At 38.3% G+C, this 25,646-nt stretch overlaps 1 long non-coding RNA gene across 4 annotated transcripts in view; it reads right to left on the reverse strand.

Annotated features, from left to right (window-relative positions):
- The window catches only part of LOC128602871 (uncharacterized), a 67,148-nt gene that overhangs the window by 7,744 nt on the left and 33,758 nt on the right, over window positions 1-25,646 (reverse strand). For all 4 annotated transcript variants that reach the window (XR_008384910.1, XR_008384908.1, XR_008384909.1 and 1 more), the window contains one exon: window positions 286-438. This is a non-coding gene — a long non-coding RNA (uncharacterized LOC128602871). The remainder of the gene's footprint in view (window positions 1-285; window positions 439-25,646) is intronic.

Below are 25,646 nucleotides of genomic sequence, written 5' to 3' on the forward strand. Positions count from 1 at the left end.
AACCATTCTTTCAGGGCAGTGATTGTATGTAGTATTCTAATCTGTTTGTGGCCTCCCTCCTTTTGTGTTGCTGTATGCAGTGCTCATCCAGAAAAAGTAGTATTGTGCAATACGCTGTTTGAAGAAAGCCGGGAATAAAATATGTATTAGTTTTCCACCAAGGATTTCATTTTTTACTGTGCTGAAAAACAACAAAAAAAATGAATGAGGGGAATGCGAATCTTTTGAAAGCCTCAACCACAAAAACAGAAGAACACAACAGAAAATGGTGGCTGAGTTACTTACTTATCATTTCCAGGCTCAGTTTTCAAGGCTCCATGTAACACTCAGCCATCTCCACATTCCACTTCCTTTCCTAATTTCTCCCACCTTCACCTCCTCACCACCGCCACCGCCGCTGCCGCCTCCCCTTCTTCCCTCCTCGTCTCCTGACAAGCCCTGGGTTTTCAGCAAAGAAAGCGAGCATTAATTAAGACAGTGCCAGCTGTAATTTTCTTGGGAAGTAAATTTCTGCACAACTAAAGGTTACGGGGACCTTTTCACTGTCAGAATTTACTACAGCCGCTGAATGTTAATGCAGCTAATGAAGACATGCTCTCAGTCTCTGAACTTAAAAAGGTACCACTGCAGGAAGAAGAGGAGAAGAGGATGGAGAGGAGAGAAAAAGAAGAGGGCTAAAGGAAATCTGTTTTGATGAATGCGTTCAGATTGTCCATGTTCCCTGTGAACCAGTGTGTGTTGCATCTGCATTTAGGGTCTTTTTTTGCCGCCTTCTTCTTATTCTTTTTCTTCTTCTTCCTGATGAACACCAGTAATACCAGCAAATATACGCTCTGATAAACACTTCTACAGACAGATGGGGAGTCCAAAAGAATGTATAATGTTTGAACACCCTTCTGAATAACAGCTGTATCACTTTCCCCAAACACAATCCCCAAATTGTAGGTTGTGTTAGGATTAAAACTTAGGGGGGTGATTTTTAAGCAAAGTTTAAGGCAAAGTTATCCTCACATCCTGGCAGCTGTCAATAAAATACCGGTTCAGTGGAAAACTTTCAGTGGCGCCTCAGGCTGTTCGCGGGAGACAACACTAATGATGTGGACCACCAACGTCCAACCAATCAGGATAGAGGTGTTGCACATTTCCTGTTAATCCTGTTGGCTGTCAAATCAGAAAGGGCACCCATGTTTCACTAGCATACAGGCATTGTTTGAATTTTAAGTTTCAAAACAGCTAGCTTCAGCTAACCTCTACCAAAATATAACTGAGTATACTGTACCTTTTAATGCACAGTATGTATTGATGTGTATCTGTGTATTGATTATCAGTAGCGTAAGGGTGTGAAGTAATGAAGTTAATGGTGTGATCTGTGTTAGTGCTCTCTTTTCATGCTTCTAATGTCAGTATCTTAGAAACTTTTTTTTATGACTACCGCTACACCCCTGTATACAATTAGAAACACTGGGGAAAACCGAGAGGTGGAAATGCCAGTAATGTCAGCATGTTCTTTGAATTCTGGCTCTGACAGTTCTTCAACCTCAGCTACATCACTTGAGCTCATAATTGGTCTGATCTGGAGATTTTTGCGTTTGGGACATTTTTTGTTATTGTTGTTGTTGTTTTTCTGCTCAAACACGCAATACTTTCTGCTTGCTATATTTCCTCATGAATTTAGCTGGCTCTGTTTCCCAAAATATATAAACAAACTAGTAAATTACACCATTGCATCTCTGACCAGGCAGTTACTAAGGATGCTGTAAATGCAACACGTAGCACCATAAACATTGTCTTTCTTTGCCCTACAAATTTCATTTCTGACCTTTGCTAACAAATGTACGAAACAAAAAATCTCACATTCATAACTTTTTTTTGTCGCGTTCCACAGTGTCCTAATCTGGATATTCGCCTCTAGTCTCAAGCAGATGCCATACGAACCGTTCTGGGTCGATTTCTAAAAAAATATACATGAATATTGCACCTCCTATTGATAGTTGTATTTGTATCTCTTTATAAAACATGATCTGTTCATTATGTATTCGTATTCATATTTGATTACATCCCTGTAGTAGTGTCATAGTCGAGTCAAGATGCTGACTCATGCACTTATTTAAGTTTATAGGGCTACCATAATTATTATTTACACTTATTTATGTTTATAGGGCTTCCATAAGTATAGCATAATGATACATTTATGTATATTTTCTCTGGCATGGGAAATGTCATAATGCAACCCAATGTTGACAAAAATCTTTACTTGACGTGACGTCAAAATTGATGAAATCACTTTTTATGAAAACTGATGCTTATTGTAATTTTGTAATAAAATTAATTTCTTCATCTGGGGATTGATAAAGTATTATCTTATCTTAATAAGCCTTTGTAGGTGTTTATGTAGGGTTATATCAATTGTCATGCAGGTTATAGTTATATGTAAGTAAAGTGTTACCCTAATGTTTAAGTCAAGCTTAAGATAAACAACGATGGTGAAGATTACAAATAATAACATAAATATTAGCCCGGCTAAGTCACATGAATAAGCTCTTGTTTTTTACATGCCGATTATCTTAGTTTTAAGAATTTAGGGTATGTGTTTTAACCTTTGCATGGAAGCTTTTAAATGAAAGTAGAGGTGGCTGTGAAGGACAATAGTCATGTTGAAAGTCAAGAAGCAGAATGGACTCATTGTGTCGGCGTGCTGAATTATTTAAACAGGGCAAAAGCACTAAGGCCAGAGATTGACATGTACCATTAGATGCTGTTATGAGCATTCACTTAATGGGCTGCTTTAGACAAAAATAATAATCCAAATCCAGCAGACATGCATATAGAGACGCCAAGCACACAGGTTCTCTCCGCCCAGCCCTCCTCGCCACATACACACTCCCATTTGTCCAGCCCTGGCCTGGAAGGTGATTTGAAGATAGGCATACAGAGCAGGTCTGTTTCAGCAAGGCCTTGAATTTTCACACCTCAGTTCAGGCCTCATCTCTCTGATGGGACGAGAGACATGGTGGTTGAGAAAGCAAAGCAAAACAAGCCTCCCCTTTGCTTCAAAGTAAGCGAGATGAGTCTGAACACAGCAATCAAAGGCAAGGTCATAAAAAAAAAAAAAACGAACAAAAAACAAAAAACCAGGCATGCCTTGAAGAATTCCTGAAGAAAGTAATATTTAACCTGAGGCAAGAGAATAATTTCACTTTCTTCTGATCAGTTCTGAAAAATCTCCCCTGTCAGTGGTAGCAGCTTTATACAAATTAATGGCCTTTAGTGAAAATCTCCTGCGCTTGGGTTATTAATTGTTAAAGTGCATACATTAAACAAAATGAGTAAAAAGTAATTTTAATAAGTTATCTCCTCTGAAAACCTGCCTGGAAAATAGTGGGAAAGACAGCATGCAATCCACATGAAGTGCAATATCTCAAAATAATACAGTATAAATATGAGCAAGAAAAGAGACACGTAGACAGAAATGAACGCACCGTCTGCTGCTATATTCATTATTTCTCAGCATTCAGCACAATTAGCTGAGCCCGCTACTCCCTCTAAGAGAACTCTAAATCTTGTTCTTCCTGCACCGATGTAAGCACACAGGCCGGAGTTTGTGCACACGGTCCAAGGTTAACTTCAGTTCACTCATCAGGGCAGGCAGCGGTTTAATTACAGGACTTTCTGGTCAACTGAGCACGCTGTTATCAGAAAGACAGGTTTGTGTCGTTCTTTTTTTTTCTTTTTTTTTTTCCTGTCTCAGCCTTGACAAACACCCAGAACACAGATAATGAAGTGAGGTTAACTTTTTGAAATTGTGAGATAATTAATTTGTGCATAGGCAACACATCAAAACTGCTATCATGCTTAAAACATGACTGTAAGATGTCAACATTTATGAGATGGAAATTTTGTACATTTATGGCCTGTCCAAGATCTTTTCAGTTTCCAGAGTTTTCCATCCAGGCCCAACAATATCATAGATGGAAATCTGAGTTCATCTCATGAAGTTGCTAATCTGTGTACTCCGTGTGCTCTCTCTGGCTTTATGCTTTTTCAGGATGCTGTTACTTGAAACTATATTTTGTGCCATATTTTGGATAATGATGTCACTCAGATTCTCTCCTTCTCATTTTAAATGTTTTAAAATGTACTTTTTTGCACCATTTTCAGTTGCACATACTGTATTTTTTTCTAGCTTGGATGTTTCCTCAATTTCTTCCTGCTTTCATTAAAAACTTTTCATGGAGTCATATAGGATAGCTGTATGTTGAGATTGCACAGTACTGCTATACTTAATGTTCATAATAGAACTCTACTTGAGGTATGGAAATTTGATACCTTTTAAATACTTTTAAATACACTAATCGCTCATTCTGGTCAGGTTTGTGGTGGATCTGAGGCAAATCAGGTGGGAATACACCCAGAATGTCCATCACAGGGCACCATACACACACACACACACACACACACACACACACACACATTTACACACTAATTCTTGGGACTATTTAGCATAGACAGTCTTCTCGATGATGACTGGAGTCTGGAGAACCCAGAGGAAAGCCACGTGGACACGGGGAGAACATGCACAGAAACTCCATACAGACAGTAACCCAAGCTCAGGATTGAAACGGAGACCCTGGAGCTACCTGCTGCACCAAATTGCATGTACTAATTTGATTCGGATGGGCGAGATGGTTTCAGCTCAGTGGTTCCAGCAGCAAGTGGACTGATAAAGAAAACAATTTTTACTCTCAACCTGAGGAAAAGACATACTCAAACATTGGGCATTTTCTTGTCTCGTATCATTCTGTTGAAAACAGGCAGGGAACAGACTCAATAAAACCAACATGCAAAAGGTGCAACAAATTCACTGCAAAGTATCAAACTTCTGTCCAATCTTGACTTAGCTTCAGCAGATTAGACAACTACTCTTTTTCTTTGAGCTTATGACACTTTATCTTAAGCTTATAACACTGTCTAAGCTTGACCACTATCACCATCACAAGTTAATTGTCTATTTTTATGGAGCCTAAAGGCCTATTTACAATGGGACATTTTTCACAGCGCGTTAAACGGTCAGTTTTTCGCCGTGTTTTTTTGGTGTCCACACCCACGCTTTAAACAAGGGCGACGTGCTGAAAGTGCAAATTCACTCCCTGACAGTAGATGGCGCTTATTGAAAAGCAGAAATACCCCACTACACAAGGTGATGCTGCACAGCTTTCCGTTTCTGACACCCGCTTATCACTGAGAAGAAGAAGAAGAAGCGAGCCGTATTTACATCTTTAAGCCGTACAAGCACTTATGCACTTTTGCGAAACGTAAGGTCTTTGGTGATTTGGCCACTGCAACAAATACTTCTTTAAAGCTAAATCCTTAAAGTTCTCATTTTAAACAGTATACTCTTTTTTTTTTTTTTTTTTTTTTTAAAAGAGTAATAATTTGACTTATATCAAACTCACAGCAACAGCATTCACATACTTATGGGAAGACTAAGATTATGCTTTTTTTTTTTTTTAATCTGTTTTTTTTTTTTTGGGAGGGGCCTATTGCCTTTTTGGGAGGCAACTATTGTTTGTGCCCATAAATGTTAATGTTCCTGCAAATTGATGAAGTGTTGACTATGAATAGTCTTTTTTTGTGATCAATATGATAATGCAATGATGTAATAATAGGGCACTTAGCTATTTGAATAAGAGGTCAAGAATTCTTATATGCAAATATATGCCAGGTGCAAAATAAATGCAATGGACTATCAATCAGCAGAGTATCATTTGCACGGAAGAGGCAAAGAAACAAACGTGCTATTTAGTGTAGAAAGCAACACTGAAAGAATTAAACGGATCATTTAGAATATATACTTGCATATCAGTGGTGTCAAAAAATAGCCACAACATAATAAATACACTTGTCTAGCATTTAGTGTGTAATTTTGAATCTTGTGCTTTCAGAGGATACTTTGTGTGTAGGCGGAAGGATTTATTAGCAGTGAGCATTTTATTTCGGGTATGTCACTTATACACCCTCACTAAAATGGTGGGTGCTGGCATCTTTTTCGGCTTCTTCTTCGATGGCAAGACAGTTTTGTATTTGAGTGCCATCAAGTCATACTTTTATGTAACTTTAGCGGCTCTGGACACGTGAACAAAAGCACAAATCTCATTGTTTGGACAGTTTTTGATGTGCTGCGTCAAAAGAAAAGAACCCCTCGACGTTAAAAAAATTGACGCTTTGATGCCACGCAATTTACGCCTGGGTGTGAACACTCCCATTGACAGCCATTAGGGCATTAAGCGGACTGTTTTTCGCACTGTGAAAATCATCCCAGTGTTAGAAATATAAATGCAGCGTGTCCCAAACGTCTCCATACATAAGGGAAATCCATCAATATTTTTTTTAGCAAAATGTCTTCTTAGCAAAATGTTTCATACTTGGTTTATATGAAATATTTTTTTCAGATAGCCTTTAAGAACTCCTTTGACAAAAGAAGAACATATTGAAATCATTGTCATGGCTGGATTGGGAAGCTGTCACAAGGCTGCGATGGACTTTAACAGGAAACACGGCGATCACATCACACACAACACTGCCGCCAAATTTATAAAAAAATTAAAACGACTGGAAGTGTTACGGAACAACCAAGAAGTGGACGTCCACAAACATCCACTGACAAAGACAACTGATGTGGTGCTGGCATACATACAGTGGTCCCCTATGCATGGAGATTTTTAGGATACCCTGTAGATCCAATTTAAATACCAAAACACTGTAAGCTTAATTGATGCTGTTTGACGGTACAAAACTGCATGCAGAATAAATACCTTTCTCAGCTTTCCATGCCATTACTTGCCACTTGAGGAGTGCTAATTTTAGCTTTTTAATTATGCAATTGGATTTCATACAGTATTGGGCTATAATTATAACTGCTCTGGCAAACATCTTTATGCATGTCTTTGGAGGAGAACTTATGATATTTACGTTCAGAAAACATCAACAATTGGTCAGCATTGGGTAGGTCTAACATGTGACGTATGTTCACAGCATATTAAATGAAATAATGTCTGAATTGATAGTTACTAGTTATATTTAACTTATGAAGAGCTTTGTTTTTACAAAAAGGATGAAATCACAAAAACTGTCAATTACAGGTATTCATACCTTAAATACTGTCAATTTATTGCTGGCCATGCAATAAATATTGTTATGATTGTGAGAATTGCAATGCCATGTCTGGTATTGGTATTAAAGTAAAACATTTGGTATTGTGACAGCCCTACTTCACAGAGCTACATGAAAAGAAATTAAGTCCTTCCTGAAAACTGACCTAACCCTAAATAAACATGTAGAAAGACATCAGCTGCCGTAAAGACTGTCTATTTCGATGTCAAGTTGACAAATCAGATTTCCTGAGAATTTCTTGTTGACATAAAGTTGTGTAATAACTTTTTGAGGGCTCACTTATTTGAGAAAGTAATGACAACTGACTTTGTAACTCTGTGTATTTATGTTATGCCAATAATTGATGTGACAACACCAAAACAAAGCTCATTTAATTTAGGGTCAGAGAAAATATACACAGCCATGACATTATGGTGTCAAATCATAGTCATTTTATTGTGACATAAAATACACAAAATACAAAGTATTACATGGTCAGCTGTCCATCCATCCATTTTCTATACGGCTTATCCTAAAGGGTCACGGGGAACCTGGAGCCTATCCCAGGGAGCATGGGGTACACCCTGGACAAAGTGCCAATCCATCGCACATACACATTCACACACCCATTCATACACTACAGCTAATTTCCCCAGTCCAAAGACACTACCATGCATGTCTTTGGACTGGGGGAGGAAACCTATGTACCCGGTGGAAACCCCCGCAGCATGGGGAGAACATGCAAACTCCACACACACAGGGCCGTGGCAGGAATTGAACCCCCAACCCTGAAGGGGTGAGGCGAATGTGATAACTATTAAGCCACTGTGCACCCATGGTCAGCTGCCATGAATTTAAATTGAAAGTTGCTATACATAAAAATGACACTTACAGTAATAAGACTTGTGAAAGAAAGGAAAGGAAAACTAATATTTTTAAGGGTTATGGTATCAAACTTTGATGATGAACTCAGCATTGGTACTAGAGAGCCTCCACTGCTGATACACTGCTATCGCCTTGCTGATACAAACTTCTTCGGCTGATCAAGATTAAGGCTCATTCTCTAATATGGCCAATTTAAAAGGCCTATGTTCGGGCAGTGTTCTCTGTTCTGCTATTCACGTCCCTTTGCGTGAGCTTTGTCACTCTCTTCCTCTCACTCCAACTCATTATGGAGAGGCTCATAAAGCCAGGCAGTGTAGACTGAGTGATAGCTACTTGAGGTGCCACCGTTTTCCACTCCAGGGAGAAGAGCAGGGATGTTATTTCCCAAATTTGGCCCCAAGGACAAAAAAAAGCCTGTTTGATATTCATCGAGCCGGGAGTAGCGGACCAGGCAGCGAGCAGGTGAAAATCTATTCACAATGATAATGAACAAATGTCATCCATCAGGCTTTCTCGCTTTCCCTCTCTTTTCTCCTTTTCTCTTTCTCCCTAACCTGAGAGTGATAGTTATCACAAGGGCTGTACATATGTAGGCTGCATGTGTTTGGGGACATAGTCTGTACAGGGCAGATCTGACTGAACAAGAGCCCTGTGGCACGATTCGGTTGTTATGTGAGCGTTCCCGATTAAAGAGCTGTCATATCTGGTTGAAAAATCAGGTCACTTATAGCTTTTCTTTGCTTATATCCCATCGCTACATCCCTAATATACTCAACTCAGAGCTTGCCTATTACTCTTTTCCTTTCACCTCATCAACAATCGGGTCAGTAATAATAACGGCTATATTAAGCCACACTCCGATCACACCCTTAGCCGCTGTGTATGGCGTGTCAGCCCTTTTTTACTAGCTGCTGTGCCATTAAATGAGAAGGTTACAAGGTCAAACGGTGCTGTCACATTTATAAGTGTGTGGGAGAGTAGCTGGGTAATGTGGAGGGGTTTTTTTCTCCGTTCATCTCCCTGCAGCCACACCCTGGCACTGCCATCACTCCACTTAATGTGTCAGTAGGCCATCAGAGCTCTGCCATTGCCCAGGGTAAGAATACGAGAGAAGGAGGAGGAGGAGGAGGAGGTGTGGCGATGAGGAAAACTAGGATATGTCTCAATTTAGCATTACACATAGGAGGGCTTAAATGACAAATGGGTATCTGGTGAGAAGGATGATCGAGGTATCATCAGACAAAATCTGTAGTACTTTGGTATAAATGGTATAAATACTGCCTTTTTTTTTTTTTTTTTTTTTTTTTGATGCCATATATGGCTATCAAGTCCCGAGGAATCTACAATTAGCATTAATCCTCTTGATGGTATCACTATCCAAGCTTTGAAAGAGGTTGGGCAGGAAAAAGGTCAAAGTTTAAAACATTATCTCTGGTCCAATTTAAGAGCAGAAGTGGGCATTTAGCTTCCGAACAGGTAAAACTCTAACATTTACCTCATTCTCTAAGGCCTTCCATTAAGTACTAGTACTGGGGGAAAAAAAAGACAAAGTAAAAAAAAATCCCTTTAATTCAGTAGTGTTCCCGTACTCCAGGGTTAAATGTCTGCTGTCGTTTCCATGTATTAGCATCTGATTAGCATAGAAATGCTCACAGGGGCTAAAGCAAAGTAGTGGAGACAGAGGGAACCTGTAATTTCATTAGGTCACATGTCTAAGTGTTTAAGCTGGAGCCTACGATAATGTATTCATTGTTGTCATACGGCCGCAGAGAGAGGCCAGCGAGATATGCCAAGTCTATTTGCCTGGGCTGGAAATGTTATGTTTGTTCTGGAGTGGAAGTGGAAAGAGAAGAGTGAGGGAAAAATGGAGATGGTTTATGAAAACCTGCCTTGAACCTATCTCTAGGCCCTCGCCCAAGGTGCTGCTTCATCTGCAAAAAGACGGCAATTATTTTTTTTTGTGTATGTATGCGTGTGTGTGGAAGGAACCAAAGCTGGGCAGCAGGATGCTCCATTTTGATCATTAGCACTAGCCTAATTAGCAGCATTATCACAGGCCAATGTCTAACACAGCAGTAGGCTACTAAGGACACTGCTGTGCTGTTACAACCAGTTAGATTGCTAGCTCTTAAAGAGAGGAAGGTTCTATACTCACTATGATGCCCTTGAAAGACGCCCAACATTAGAGCTTGTTCTCCCAAGAGCATGCAGTAAATTACAAAGAGGATAAAAAAAAAGTATGGAAAAGAAACAACAGCAATAAGGCAGAGGTTGAGGGTAGCCTTTCGAATGACTAAGTAGGTCCATTACATAAATCATTCTAATGTGCCCCTAAAAAGTGTACATATTTTAATAAGGCAGAATGAAGAGGTTAACTTTCTAAGGAATTAGCAATACAACGTATGTGTGTAAGTGTAAGGGCGTTTGACACTAGGGCTGATTACTTGAGTCCGCACTCAGGAACAATTCTGGGCTTGTTTGGAGGCTGGGCTCATAATCATATGTTTGTTTATACATGAAAGAATTCCTTCCGAACCGCTGATCGATTTTGCAGCTCCATATGTAACTTCTGTGCAAAAGGGTTCATCCTTTTGTTGGATTTGCATATATAATATGTATAAAGATTTTTAGCTATGTAGGCCTACATGAGACGTGCATTTTTCCATTTTTTAAGCTTTCAGTGTAAGCACTTGCACCAAGGTGAGCTAATTACAGTGCTCCAATCCTATAAATGTCTGGTTTTATATATCAATAAGATGTTTCATCTCATCTGCTGACAATAACAACCCTTTTCCTGCCATTACGAAACCTCTGAGAAAGGAAGACACGTGTCAATCATGTTTCTCGACATGTAGTGGATTGTAGATTGAGTGGATTGTTTCCACACCTGATGTGGACCAGTATCGGTTCTCTGGTACCACTCCCAGGCTCAGAAAATAACTTTACACTTCAACAGATATATGGAACTCTTAGGGCAAATGGCCCAGACTCCTGAAAAAAAAAATGAAAATGACCTAAGTGTGATCTCACTGCAGGGACGAAATGCCACACTGAACTAAACGCATTATTTTTTTTTAATATTAATCAAAAAGATGGGGGGGGGACTTTTCTGAAATATACAGCTACACTGCTTTTAACCGCCACACCAAAACACATTAGATTCACTCTTTAGACAACCACCTGATTCACCACAAAAAAGCATAAAAATTAAAAATGACAATTTCCTGGCATTTACCTAAATGCTGACTTGTTGAGTTTCATCTGAGCAACTGTTCACAGTTAATATTAAAGTCAAATTTGCTTCTCGATGATGTGATGTGCAAAAGCAACCTTGTCGGATTCATATCTGAAATCGTTCTGCCATTATAACCGACTGTGTAAGCGATTCTTAAGTATCTCCAAAGTGCAAATAAACAATGTCTATGCGGGAGTAAGCACGGCCGCAAGCAGTCGGGACGGACTGCATAGCGTCAGGGAAATTTGTCACTGATATACATGCTGTGCCCTTAAGAAAATGACGGCCCTGTCAGCAAGCAGAGGGGGCCTACGACACTTTGGATATAAATCCAAGGAGGAGATAAAGAAAGTACATGATAAATTAAGCAGCGCATATAAATTCTTAAGAGTCTCCATTTTAATGCCGGTCATTATTCAACAAATTTTTCTAAGAAATGCCACATAGGCAGGAACAAGTAATTAGAGGGAGAAAAGTGAAACTGTCATCCTTAATGGTTTACTCTAGTGCCTCACCTTATCCTACGGAGATCCAAGCAAGGCCAAAGCAGAGAGGGGAGAGATGAGGGGAGTCACGAAAGGGCAACAAGCGGCCATTACGGCAGCCCTTGAAGAGTACAGCAAGAGTTTAAAAAAACTTAAATGATCTGTAAGTTTTTCAAATCAGTCCACAGGAGTCTGGTGGGGTGGGGTTGGGGGGTGGGGGGGGGGGTTTGTTTGGTCCACATCCGTGACTCTTTCTCCTCTCCTCAATAGCCGATCGCTCTCAATAAATCTGAAGCCACTGGAGATATTGTTAGTGTTGGGCAAGTACTATTAAAATTTATGGATGACACTTTGTAACAATTAATCAGCATGTGTTGATTAATAAAGTTGGTTGGCTATTCTCCTGAAACCTGCGAGGCCATGAGCATTGTCAGACGGATCATTTTATTCATTATTTTTGATTAATGCATGTGCATTGAGAGAGAGAGAACTTATCCGCTATGAAAAATCATAAATAGTAAATGAGCATGTGTACGGTTAACCTTGGCCATGGAAAGAGGGTGAGAAGGGGGGGATGTGCAAATTCAGCAAATAAATTGCTGCAGGGATTAAAAAAGCAAATTGGGGGAGTTTGATGAACATCACCTCCCTGGACCTGTCCATCTTTCACCAGTGCCGGTGATTAATTAGTTTGTTTAGATACTCAATTAGTCCAACCAAGCAGAGAGCGAGAGAGGGAGCGAGGGAGAAAGTGCACAAGGGAGGGAGGGAAAAAAGAAAGCGAGGGTGAATGGACTGATGAGGACAAAAGCAGAAAAGGAGAAATGGAACTACTTTTTATTGAGCTTTTTTGACTATCTCTTTTTTTACCCTCTGTTTTCTCACGTTGCTCTACTGTACTGTATGTTTCCTGTTGGACGCCCTTTATTGTGATGTGGTTCTTGGAAGTGACAAACCACTTTTCTCCAATGAATAGAGATAAAACTAAGGAAGGAAAAGTGAGAGAAAGAGATATTTGAACTGGAACTGAAAAACATTGAGTTATTCCTTAAGTAAGTACAAAAAAACCCACACTTTGGATAGGATAATAATCAATAATTGGCTAGGTGGAGTTATTGGTATCACCCTGAAGATTATTCTCCTATAACACAACATCTCATAAAGTAGTCTTATACTTATACCACAGCAATGATCACAGTTCTTTTTTTTTTTTTTTTTTTTTTAAATTTATTAATAAGTGATTCATCATACTTTTGTAACCTTTATAGTTACATTTAAATCTGCAGGACACGTTAGCACTGTGATAGCAGCTATAAACAGTTATCCCCTCAGCAGCTTCTCTTTTTTTTTTTTTTTTTTTTTTAATCTGTCTCTTGAAGTTAATAAAACAAAAATGTACAGCTTGTGTGTAGCTTTGTTACCAAGAAGCCAAAATATGCTAAATCATCTGTCATAAAGACTGTCCCGTGGCAAAAACTTACTGACTGTTACGACGTGCTGACACTGGAGACATGTCAAGTCAAGTCCATTTCAACCATATACAGCTGGTACAGTACACTGTGAAACAAAACACCGTTCCTCCAGGAGCACGGTGCTACATAAAACAACACAGAGCTGCATGAGACTACACAGAACTAAATAAGACTACAAAGATATATACAGGACTAGATAATGCATACGTGTGTAAATGTACACAAACAGTGCAAGACAGTACAACAATTACTAAATAGAACAATAGGCACAGTAAAGGACAGTGCAGTGCTGAGCAGTACACAGTTCTTGTGTGGAATAAAGTACATTGCCAAGAGATATTACAGTATAATTATAAATGTTGTAAATGTAAACATAACATACTAATTAGCAGCAAAATTGCAGGTGGACAATAATGTTTTTATGGTGTTTTGGCAGCAATTTAACAATGATATGTGCAAAAATAGCAGAGGTAGTGGAATGCTGTTCACTTGAGTATGAGGGTGTGTGTGTATGTGTGTGTGTGTGTGTGTGTGTGTGTGTGTGTGTGTGTGTGTGTGTGTGTGTGTGTGCGCAACTTCCATATACGTTGAATAAACATCTTACAGATAGTTTCAGCATATCGTTGATTATACTTTTTTCTTTCTTTTTTAATTTACTACGTCATTTATATAGAATTTCACAACATTGCCATTGATTGTTAGATTCTTCGAGATTTTACAATTTATAATGTAATTGTAAGAAAATTGCAAAATAAATCTTGCTTTCTAAAACAACTAACATTTATAGGCAGGAAAGGTGTAGAAAAGGAAGCATACAACATACACTTATAATCCTGTAGTAGGCATATTTATAGCAAGCTATGAAGATAATGTCTATAATCAAACTGGTACAGTACAAAATAACTACTAACTGTAAAGAGACTATATATGTAATCATATGCCCTCTAGACCTTCTTTCATTAAGTTATAGGTTGGGTTAAAATATTACCATCTATAACACAGTGACAGTCCTAACACATTTCATTAACTTATAGCAAGACATATGGATACAGGCTCAAAAAGTTCATAACACACTGAAATAATAATACACGGCCCATCATGACTCTGATCTTGACAATCCTTAACTTATGACCTTCCCGTTCTGAACATCACTCCATCGCTCAGCTAATACTGAGGACAGCGGTGCGGTAATTTTTACCACTCCCACCATGTGATTGCCCAGAAGAGACGGAGAAAATCAGATTAGCATGTTGACTACAATATAAAACAGTATGGTCCTCTCAATCAACATCCGCTTTGCTGGCCTTATTGGGAAAAGATGCTTGGCCACACAGAGGAAGAGTGAACTGTGAGCATGCATGAGGTCCCGGCCTCATATGGCACATCTGCATCTCATAATGCCTTCACACTCTAATAACGATTCCCATGCTGGAAGGCTGAAGCGACCGAGCTCATGAATGTACTTACTTTCAGTTACTACACAACCATTTGCTCTAAAATGGGTCAATGAATAAGGGCAGATTTATATATTAAATGTGTATAGAACATTTTTATTTTTTGAAAGCATTATAAGCTACTAATGTATTCCACATGTATTTAAAAAAGTAGTAGTTCTTTGTCTTCTATTTTATCTCTTTAAGGACTTCAACACATGCAAAATCGGAAGCTTATAATATATTTACAGGCACTAAAGCACTAAAGTAAACAAAGTCAATGTTTGGTGTGACAACCCTTTGTCTTTAAAAATATATCAGTTAATCTCTTGTAATCTTCAGCTTTAGGCGCCCAGCTAGCTCAGTCGGAAGTGCATGAGACTCTTAATCTCATGGTCATGGGTTGCTCCAAACCCAGCCACTGAGGTTGCACAAGCTAGTGCACTCTCAGCACTGGTCCCAAGCCTGGATAAAATGGGAGGGTTGCATCAGGAAGGGCATCCGGCATAAAACTGGTGTCAAATTAAATATGCGGATCATAAACCGGATTTCCATAATGGAGACGGATGATCCGCTGTGGGGAAGCCTAACAGGAGCAGCCGAAAGAGGAAGAAGATGAATCTCCGGTACAGTTAATAAGGGAACTGACTGGGTTTTATTTATTTATTTATTTATTTATTTATTTATTTATATTTTATTTTATTTTATTTTATTTTAATTTTTTTTTGGGGGGGGGGGGTTATCTAAGCATTTTGGAGAATCTGCCATAGTTCTTTGAGATTTTGGCCAAACCTCTTTGACCTTGACTGATAGACAGCATTTATTTTTATTTATTTATTTATTTATTTTGTCTGAAAAGTGGTCTGTTACATAATGTCGTCTTCTTTACTAACTTACAAACACTTCACTCACTCATTTAATTTTGTGTGGAAAAGTAATGTTTGGAAATCTAAAATATTTGCTTTGCTCACCTAATAATTCAAAAGTGATGCACTAAACATCTCAGATAAAATCAGCATCAAAAATGAGTAGAACTCAATGCCAAAATGGCAACAGAAATGCCTTTGCCTCCAACAAGTCTAACCCTTCTTGATATGAATTTTTATGCTAAAAATAAACATACTTCAAGCAGGAAGGAAGTTATTGAAGAAAAACATATTTGGCCTTCCTGTGACCTTCACCCTGTTTGGATCAAATCCAAAATGCATCTTCTGGTTACAATGATAACATATAGTATATTCCATATACACTGTATGGCCAAATGTTTGTGGACACCTGACCATGTCACCCATATGTGATTCTTCCTCAAACTGATGCCACAAAATTGGAAGCACAGAATTGTCTAAACTGTCTTAGTCTGCTGTAGAATTACAATTTCCCTTCACTGAATTTAAGAGGCCCAAACCTGTTCCAGCCTGAGAATATCCCTGTGCACAAAGCCAGGTCCCTGAAGACCTTGATTTGCTAAGATTGGTGTGGAAGAACTTGAGTGGCCTGCACAGAGCCCCACTCAACCCCAGTGAACACCTTTGGGAGGAATTAGAATGCTGACTGCACCCCAGGCCTCCTCACCCAACATCAGTGCATGGCCTAAAGCTCGTGTGGCTGAATGAGCAAATCCCTACAGCTACACTCCAAAATCTAGTGGAAATCCTTCCCATAAGCTTGGAGGTTATTATAAGAGCAAAGGGAGACTAAGGCTGGAATGAGATGTTCAAAAAGCACATATGATTGTGACAAATAGGTGTCCACAAACTTTTGACCATGTGGTGTACATCCAACAAACATTTAACCACTTGTTCTTGAGATACCAAAAATCTCTTTTGTACAGTACCATATATATGAACATTTTCATTCCATATTTGCAAGATGACAAGATGTTTTATAAAGTAAACAGACTTGTAATGTAAGCTAATGCTAATATTATGGACATAAAAATCTTTATACAACCAACAGTGGTTGTTGGGCATGTAGCTTCATAACAGTGTTGTAAGAGTTGATTAATCAATCTATCTATCAGTCTATTAATTAAATCAGATTTGTTGGTTTTTTAATTAAATTTGAATTAAATTAGAGATTTATATTTGTATCATATTTTGTGGCACTAGATTTGTATTTCAGATCATTTATAATATAGTTTAGATAATTATAGTATAATTTAGATCATTATTCTTCTCCTGTACAAACATATATAGTAGAAGACCCGAGAAAAGTAACAATGGAATCATCACACAATATTTATGCATTTTCTGTCAAATCAGCAGCCTTCATATGCAAAAAAAAAAAAACAGATATGTCTAGTCTTTGACTACTCAAAAAAAACAAAAAAACAAAAAACCATACAATATACATGATTAAGTCATATAATCTTTAAAACAAAATTATAAAAGTGTCAAAGGTGTCACACCTTAGGGGATAATCTAGTTTTTGATTTGACATGCATAATTACATGAAGCGCATAACTGTACGTAATGTTCATACATTCTCATGTCAGTACAATGTCACTTAAAGCATCTGAGGGATACTGACCTACTGTAAGCCCCTCCTAAAAGCTCAAGTGTCGATCCTTAAATACATATTAGTGCATATCAGCTTGTTATGAAGGTTAATCATCTTGTAAATACTGATATTATTCATTATTCTACAAATATTATTCAATGTTTTTATATGTTCTATGAGGAATTCTTGTAGAAGCACGGGCGAGATTTCTATACATTAATATTATACAAAAAACTCAAGATTTATTTGAATTACTTCATACAAATACAGATTTATGTTAGAATATCTTATATTAAGTCCATCTCTTGAGGACATGTGCATTCTAATACAGCATCCACACACGAAAGATGCTTACACATTGAGAGGGGTGTTTTTGGTTTAATTGAGCTCGAATTTATTTAATATTATGTTCTGCTCTGTGTTGAAGGTCAACATGTGGCAGATAAACAGGTTTGCTGTGTTAAGTGGATCTTGGTTTGTGTGTGCATGTATATGGCAGCTGTTTTTTTTTTCATTACTTACAGTATGAAATTGAGTTTTGCATATTAAATAGATATGTATTTAGATAAGTGGGTGTAAATGTGTATACTACTATACATAACTATACAATAAATATATACTGTAACTAAGGCATCTGTGTTGTTTTTTTATTTAACAGGGACAGTATAGCTAAAGATTACTGTTACATGAAATGCAACAGATGTAATATACATAAGGGTTATAGCTATAGGTAATTTGCAGCCTCTGTCTCTGGTTAGTCTTTTATGCCATGACTTGATCACCCATAAAGCATCGTACACAACAAGAGGACAAATTTTAAACAAGCTTTACATCCAATTGTGAGTGAGGACATAAAGAAATGAAACAAAAATAATATGAACTAATGGAACTAATTTAAAACAAACCTTTTATTCTTAGGAAAAAATGTATTATGTGTGTGTGTGTGTGTGTGTGTGTGTGTGTATATATATATATATATATATATATATATATATATATATATATATATATATATATATATATATATATATAAATTACACAGTACTGTGCAAAAGTTTTAGCCACCCTATTTTTTTTAGTACAAACTTTGTTATAGATTTTCATTTTATGATTTCTACATTATGGCATCAGTACAAAAGAAAATTTTAGACTCCCAAACATGAGTTTTCTAGCACAAAATTAAATGGTCCAGAAAAATGTTTGTATGTCAGTAAAGAAAGCAGCGTATTACATAAGAGACCACTTTTCAGACAAAAAAACCACAATGAAGGCTGCTGGGTTTTGTTGCAAAAATAAGAAGCAAGTGTGACAGTCAAAGTCTCCAGAAGAACCGTGGCTGGTTCTGCAAGATGCTCAATAAAACTTACAGCTCATTTCCTTATAAAACTGCATTAAGTCTACCTGAGACTATTTTTGTTGTTGTTGTTGTTGTCATACCAAATATTGACTTTGTTTCATTTACTACTGTTTACTGCTCTTTACTGTATTTCTTTTTCAATGTAGAAACATTAATTTCATTATTTGGGAGGAATCTTTGCTCTATAGCATGTCTTTGCATGTGCCTAAAACTTTTGCACAGTACTATATATATAACTTCAGAAAATCAGGTTCCAAAAGACCAAAGTGAACTATGAAATCTCATAGTTCCATTTATAGTGGATTTAAGGGTACTCTGTGGCTTTGGATACTTTTTCATAACTCTCTAGTTGATACTTTTTGCAAAACAAACCTTGTCCTTCTTCTGCTGTTTTAGCTCATTCACCTCTAGGTTTGGTCTACATTCTCACTGATAGGTACATTCTAAGATGTTTTTCTGCTTAACACGGTTTTAAAAAGTAGCTGTATAAATTCACCACAGCCTTCCTGGTGAACCACTCTGGCCATTCTCCTCTGACATGTCTCATTAACAAAGCATTTACACCCACAGAACTGCTTCTCAAAGGTATGTGACTCACAATGGCTACTGGTTGCACCAGAATTAATTTACTGGTTTCACAGCAACAGGGGTGAAAACTTATGAAATCACAATGTTTACAAATTTGATTTATATGTATTTAACTATATGGAAGCCCAATAATAATAATATCGTGGAATATTTTATGTATATTCATGACATATAATCCCCATATAATTCCCCAAATGTTTTGCTTAAGCCAATATTTCACTCTTGTATGAAAAACTGATGGTGTATATAGCATGTATTGCGCAGATTACTTCACTACTGTAGTTCCTATAAGCAATGCACCACTTTGATGGACAGCCTTCTCATGACAGAAAAACATTAATTATGGACACATCCATTTCTCCGATGCTCCAAGCAGATTGGTGTATCCTGTCTGAAACAAGCACCATCCTGAATTCCCACCTTTTTCACTTTGTCACATCACATTTGCTAAAAACAGCAGGGAAAGCATAACAGTTTCTTTCCCTGTACTATTTTCCTCCGTGCCCTCCATGTCACCCCTCCCTCACTGTACAAATGGCTGAATCTGGAGATGAGAGGAAAGGAAGAAACATGACGATGATTTTGACTTGTCTTGGCTGGCCCGATAACCTGCCAAAAGAGACTGCTAATGGACCAGGTCCCCGGGTGTATGTCACACAAACATTTCTGCTGTCACAGCACTTTATCATACACACACTCAGTGAAAAAGGAGAGAAGGAGAGAAAGTAAATAGACTTCTAGCACTAGCTCCTCACGCTTGTGTCCTAGCAACATGTCCCTCAGTGTATCCCCATACACAACCCGGCCTTCTTAAACGGACAAGTCGGGATTAATGGTATTTGCCAGCCAGTTGCATCAGAGTTTAATAGGATTTCTGAATAGTTCAGGTTTTGCATTGCATGAAGCCCATGACATTTTGGTTTCCGCCAAAATGTATTAACTTACCACATTTTAAACAAAAGGTCTGGGTTAGCGTTTGATTATTTATTTATTTACAGGTTTTGCTGTATGGTAAACATGGTATTACAAATTATTAGACAACAAATTATTTGCTTTATTATTATTTTTTTTTAGATTTATTTGCTGTCTTTTCATCAGTGGCTGGAACCGAGCAAATAAAAGAGAACAACTTGGTCAGGATCATTTTGCCACAGGGCCAGGCGTGTCACTGTCCCAAAGGTCCGCATCGCCATGGTTTGACATAATTCCATACAAATTGCTCTGTTCTTGTAATAGAGACACTCAAAATTCCCCTTGGACTTCCAGCCCTTGTACTACTGCTGTCTCGTGCTTTCCTGGGCCGCTCTTTAAATAAGGCAAACCAAAGGGGAGTAGTTTGACCCCTGCTTCAGACACAGGCACACATACACACACTTTCTTGTCCTGGCCCGAGTGGACTGAATTATTGATGCTTATACTGAAAGACCTTCTTGAGGCTTCATAATTTGTGAAAGGAGTATTGAAAGGAAATGAAAAAAAAAAAAGATGGGCATTAAAGGAGAATACAAAGTTAACCAAGCTAAAGAAGTCCGATTTCCCAATCAATTCATTAATGATGAAAAAATGAAAGACACTCAGATATCTTAATATAGGCTAACCTAAATTAGTTGTCAGTAGATGTGATAAGGAATATCTCAACATAATAGTACATAAGAACAAAACTATCATTATAAACTCCTCAAGGTATTATGACTTAGACATGTGTTTCCCAAACCTGTTCTCAGGGACCCACAGAGGTCCAACATTTTTGCTCATGTTTTGAAATATTAGGAATTGGGAACTGACAACAATATGGACTGTATAAAACTAAAATCTGCAATGGTCCAGTTAGATAAAAGGTCCCTGCTTTCAAAGTCCTGGATAAGCCAGTAACATGACTAAATGAAGATAGCCATTCCCTTTTAATGATTAACCATTAGTGATTAATTCATAGCTATAAATAAATGTCAATTGGGATGGGATATATTACCTGGGGTTGTTACAAGTGGTGATATTATAGAAGGTAAAATACAGTGTAGTCTTTCCAGACACATTCACGTGCATTCCATAAAATCCCAGAGATAATCTGGGAATAATTTCTGTACATCACCCCACCTCCCCATGTAAAACAGATCCAATCAAAATAGTGCTTAACACACGTCGATTTCAACTGGCTAACTTTTGTTTAGCACTGACTAGTGCTGCATACTCTGAACAGATGAGACACATGTTTTTAACTTGAAAAGTATGCTTCTCTGGCCAATCATCTTTAAACATTCTGTTGTTGTTGTTGACTTTTACAACCCCAATTCCAAAAAAGTTGGGACAGTATGAAAATGCTAATAAAAACAAAAAGGGGTGATTTGTAAATGTACTTTGACTTGTATTGAAACAAAAACAAAAAAATGTATAAAGACAAAGTGTTGATGTTTGACCTAATCAACTGCATAGTTTTTTGAAGATAAACATTTATTTTGAAATTGATGCATGCAACACATTCCAAAAAAGTTGAGACAGGGGCAATTTAGGACTAATAGCAATGTGACAAGTTGAAATAAGAAGTTAATGTGAAACAGGTGAGGCAATCATGTAATGATAGTATACAAGGAGTCTCCAAAAAAGTCCTTCAAGAGCATAGATGGGTCGAGGCTCGCCAATCTGCCAACAGATGCGTCAGCGAATAATCCAACACTGTGAGAACAACATTCCCCAAAGACAAATCAATAGGATTTGGGGGATTTAACCTTTTACAGTGGACAATATAATTAAAAGATTCAAGGAATTCGGTCAAATCTCGGTGCGTAAAGGGCAAGGCAGAAAACCACTTCTGAATGCGCGTGATCTCCGAGCCCTCAGACATCACTGACTTAAAAACCGTCATGAGTCTGTAATGGACATCCTGACATGGGCTCGGGAATACTTTGGTAAACCTTTTTGTTAGTCAACACCATTCGCCGCTGCATCCACAGGTGCAGTTAAAGCTTTACTATGCAAAGCAGAAGCCACACATCAACACTGTCCAGAAGCTCCGCCGACTTCTCTGGGCTCGGTCTCATCTGAGATGGACAGAAGTACAGTGGAATCATGTTTTGTGGTCCAACGAGTAGACATTTCACATAATTTTTGGACAAAACAGCCGTCATGTTCTCGGGGTCACTACATTCACTAATCACATAAGATAGTGTAAATGAAATAAATAATTGTTTTTTTATGAATATCTGTGAAAACTCTTTCTTCATGAACTTCAAATAAGTCATTTACACTACCGGTCAAAAGTTTAGACAGACTCATTCTTCATTTATTTTTTCCCCACATTTTAGAACAATAATAATAAGTCATCAAAACTCTGAAGTAACACAAATGGAACTATGGGAATTATGTTTTGATATAAAATCCAAAATAAATCAAAATAATTTCATATTTTAGCATCCTCGGAGTAGACACCCTTTTTGCCTAGAATTTCCAGAAATGTTTTCTTGGAATTTTCTCAACCGAATTCTTGAGGAATCCCCCTGAGGATATTTCGCTCCAAGTCATCCGTTTAAAAAAATAATAATAATAACAAATTTTTAGTTTTCTAATGAAAGAAATGAATATGTTCTATTTTTGTCTACAATATAGATCTCAAACATTTAATCATACACCTTCAGATCAAAAGATTTTTAACATCATGAGAAACATTTCAGTCAAGTGTCTCCAAACTTTTGACGGGTAGTGTATATAAATGCATGTGATAGATAAGCTGTATTAGAGGATCTTCTACAGAATCCTTGATGGCTCGTGTTTAGAAAACTAGAGTCACTGAACTATGGCCAATTTTATTTTCACAGATTTATAAGCTATACTACAGTATTTTTCAAATGCTCTGTTCAATCAGCTAAAATTCTTTGCTGGTCCTGGATCCACACCATGGTCTGCAAGTTGAGGACTGGTTTGGGAACTGGTTTGGGAAACACTGGCTAAGCCAGTAATTTCAAAACCAAGGTCTAAGGCGCCCTTGTCTTCATTCCTTGAACTGACAAATACACAAACAGTTTCTGATATTGAACAGCTCACAAGACAGGCTTTTAGACCTGCTGGAATGACAGTTGGGGGAATAGGCTGTGCAGGAACAAGGCGGGGGTTGAGAGCAGCCATGCAACTTTAAAGAGACAACACAATGCAAGAACAGTTTGTTTTCTGAAAGACGTGGTGAGACAGACAGATGAAGGAGGAGCAGAGGAGGCAGAACAAGAGAAAGACATTTCATTTTCTTTTTACATCTCCAAGCAAAGCTACAACTCTACATTTTGGCATTTTACTCCAGCTGTGATCTATATCTGTCAATAAAACCTTACAGCTCTTCAGTATCTTTATTAAAATGCTGGGAAACGTCTTATTTCAGTGTATGAAATCAAATGCACAAATTTCGCCTTATGTTGATTTATGATATATCAAGCACAGACTTCTACAGAACAAAGTGCATCAAATAAAAAGAGGCAGTGGTTTGCTGTGCAGTGGGTGCCGTCCCAGTCTTGCAGGAGGTCTGGCTTAGCTGCTTCTGCATGCTACAAAGAGTCCAAGCACTCCAACAACAACAGAAAAAGCAATAAAAAGCATTCATCATGACGGCTCTGTGAGTGCGGCAATTCATTCCGAGGGCCAGCGAAAAGAAATATCATCAATATTTGACATTGTTTTATGGAGAAGCTACTTGATTTCATCCCACAACGCCAGAAATGACCACGAATGATCAATTACCATGGCTGAGACCTGTGTGCATTTCTGTACACAGCTTACGTGGCTACTGTTGCCGGACACTGCTTTTTCTGCAAATGTTTATTCCGGCCCGTGCCAGTTGGCCATCCACAATAAACACAGCATGGAAGGTGTGCAGATTGGAGAACTGTGGGAAAGCCGGGAATGGAGCAGTGCTGGATTTAGGATTTGGTAGCTGAGGTGCCTCTGCGAGTCTACAGAGGTTTGATTTGTGGATCCAGAAGACTAATGAAGTGGTTAGCGTGCCACCCTGCTTCTTTTGCAAGATCAATTCGGCGGCGTATGGCGGCGGCATGTTTTATGAATGATGGAGACCTCCTCAGGCCATCCATATACCTGAGCCTCCATGTCACCGTGGGGCCCCGTGGCACCGGGAGGCAGGGATCCGGCCATCCTTCTTGTTTGCAGCACAATACATTACGGCAAGCAGGCGACATCAGCGCTAACTGCTGAGAAAGACAGAAAATAGTTAATGACTTTGTGATCTCCTGCTGGAAGCATTCAAAAGGATTGCTCTGATATCCAGCGAAAGACCTCAGACAGGAATCCATGCTGATAGTTATCGCCTCAATCCAGTTAGTGGCAGGTGACTGCTTGCATTAGTCCGTGGTAGCTTTTAACATTAAATGATTTCTGCGGCAGACTTTTCAGCAGCTCACATGTTTTAAAATGGCTCAAATGGAGGGATTCGTTGCTCTGACCTCTGTACTGAGAAAGACAGAGATTTTCTGCATGTGTTTGGGTAATGAGAATAGTTTACCATATTTAATGCCACTTTAATGCGCTCAGTGAATTCAGAGGGTAATGGTGTGTTTGTTTAAGTGATTAAGTGCTATCTCTAACCATGTGACACTGTTGAACCTTGAGATAAAACAGGATAGGGGAGGGAACAGAGGGCTGGAAGAATGGTACAACCGATTTTACATCATTTTATCACCCACAAAAAAACAAGAGCAAAATCTCATTATAATTAGAAGTTGTCTGTGGAGGGATATGTACAGCAGTGTTTTAAATGTGAGGCGCTATGCCCTTTAGATGGCCTCGTCTGGCCTTCTCCACAAGCACGTGTCAATAAGAAAAATCTGACGGTGTTTTTGCATCGGGAGATCACGGAGCCAAGCTCATCTGAAGGGTCGATGGCATTTTGAAACAGGAACATCATACATAAAGATGTCATGAGCACTGCCTCCTGCAGAGAGGCTGAAAAGGAAAAGTAGAGCACAATGAATACTTGCCAGAGATTTCTGGAAGTGATGAAATTTAAAGGCCTCCCTTTTTCGTTTCGCTTAGATTAAAGTGAAAAAAGGGAGGGGAAAAAAAGAGAAACAGAGAGAGAAACAGAAAAGCAGCCTGCTCGATTCTTATACTTTTAATCTGTACTTTGAGATTGATTGACTCAGGCTGTCAGTAAATCAGTTGAAGTCTGACAGGAGTCTTCTTTTATGATAATCTGCATGTCAGGAGTGAGCAGGTTATGCAGACGGGGGGAGGAAGAAACACCTCTCTACCTATCAATCGAGCTCAGTTCCTCACGCAAACCCAATTCGCTGCAGAACGAGAAAACGGAAAAAAGGAAGAAAATGTGCTAGGGACTCGTGATTGTTTCTGATATCCAAAGTGGATAAAGGCAGTTACGTTATCAATAAATGTAATCGAATGGGATGGGATGGTGATATGCCTGTACTGGCTGCCTGCCTACGCGTCTATACAAGTATTTAATATTGCATGTTTCACTGACATCCTCCTCATATTCTGAGTTGTCAGTGCATACACAAGGAGACTTATATTCTCTTGCTGTCTGTGTGT

The sequence above is a fragment of the Ictalurus furcatus genome, chromosome 27 (assembly GCF_023375685.1).
Source record: "Ictalurus furcatus strain D&B chromosome 27, Billie_1.0, whole genome shotgun sequence".
NCBI classification, from domain to species: Eukaryota; Metazoa; Chordata; class Actinopteri; order Siluriformes; family Ictaluridae; genus Ictalurus; species Ictalurus furcatus.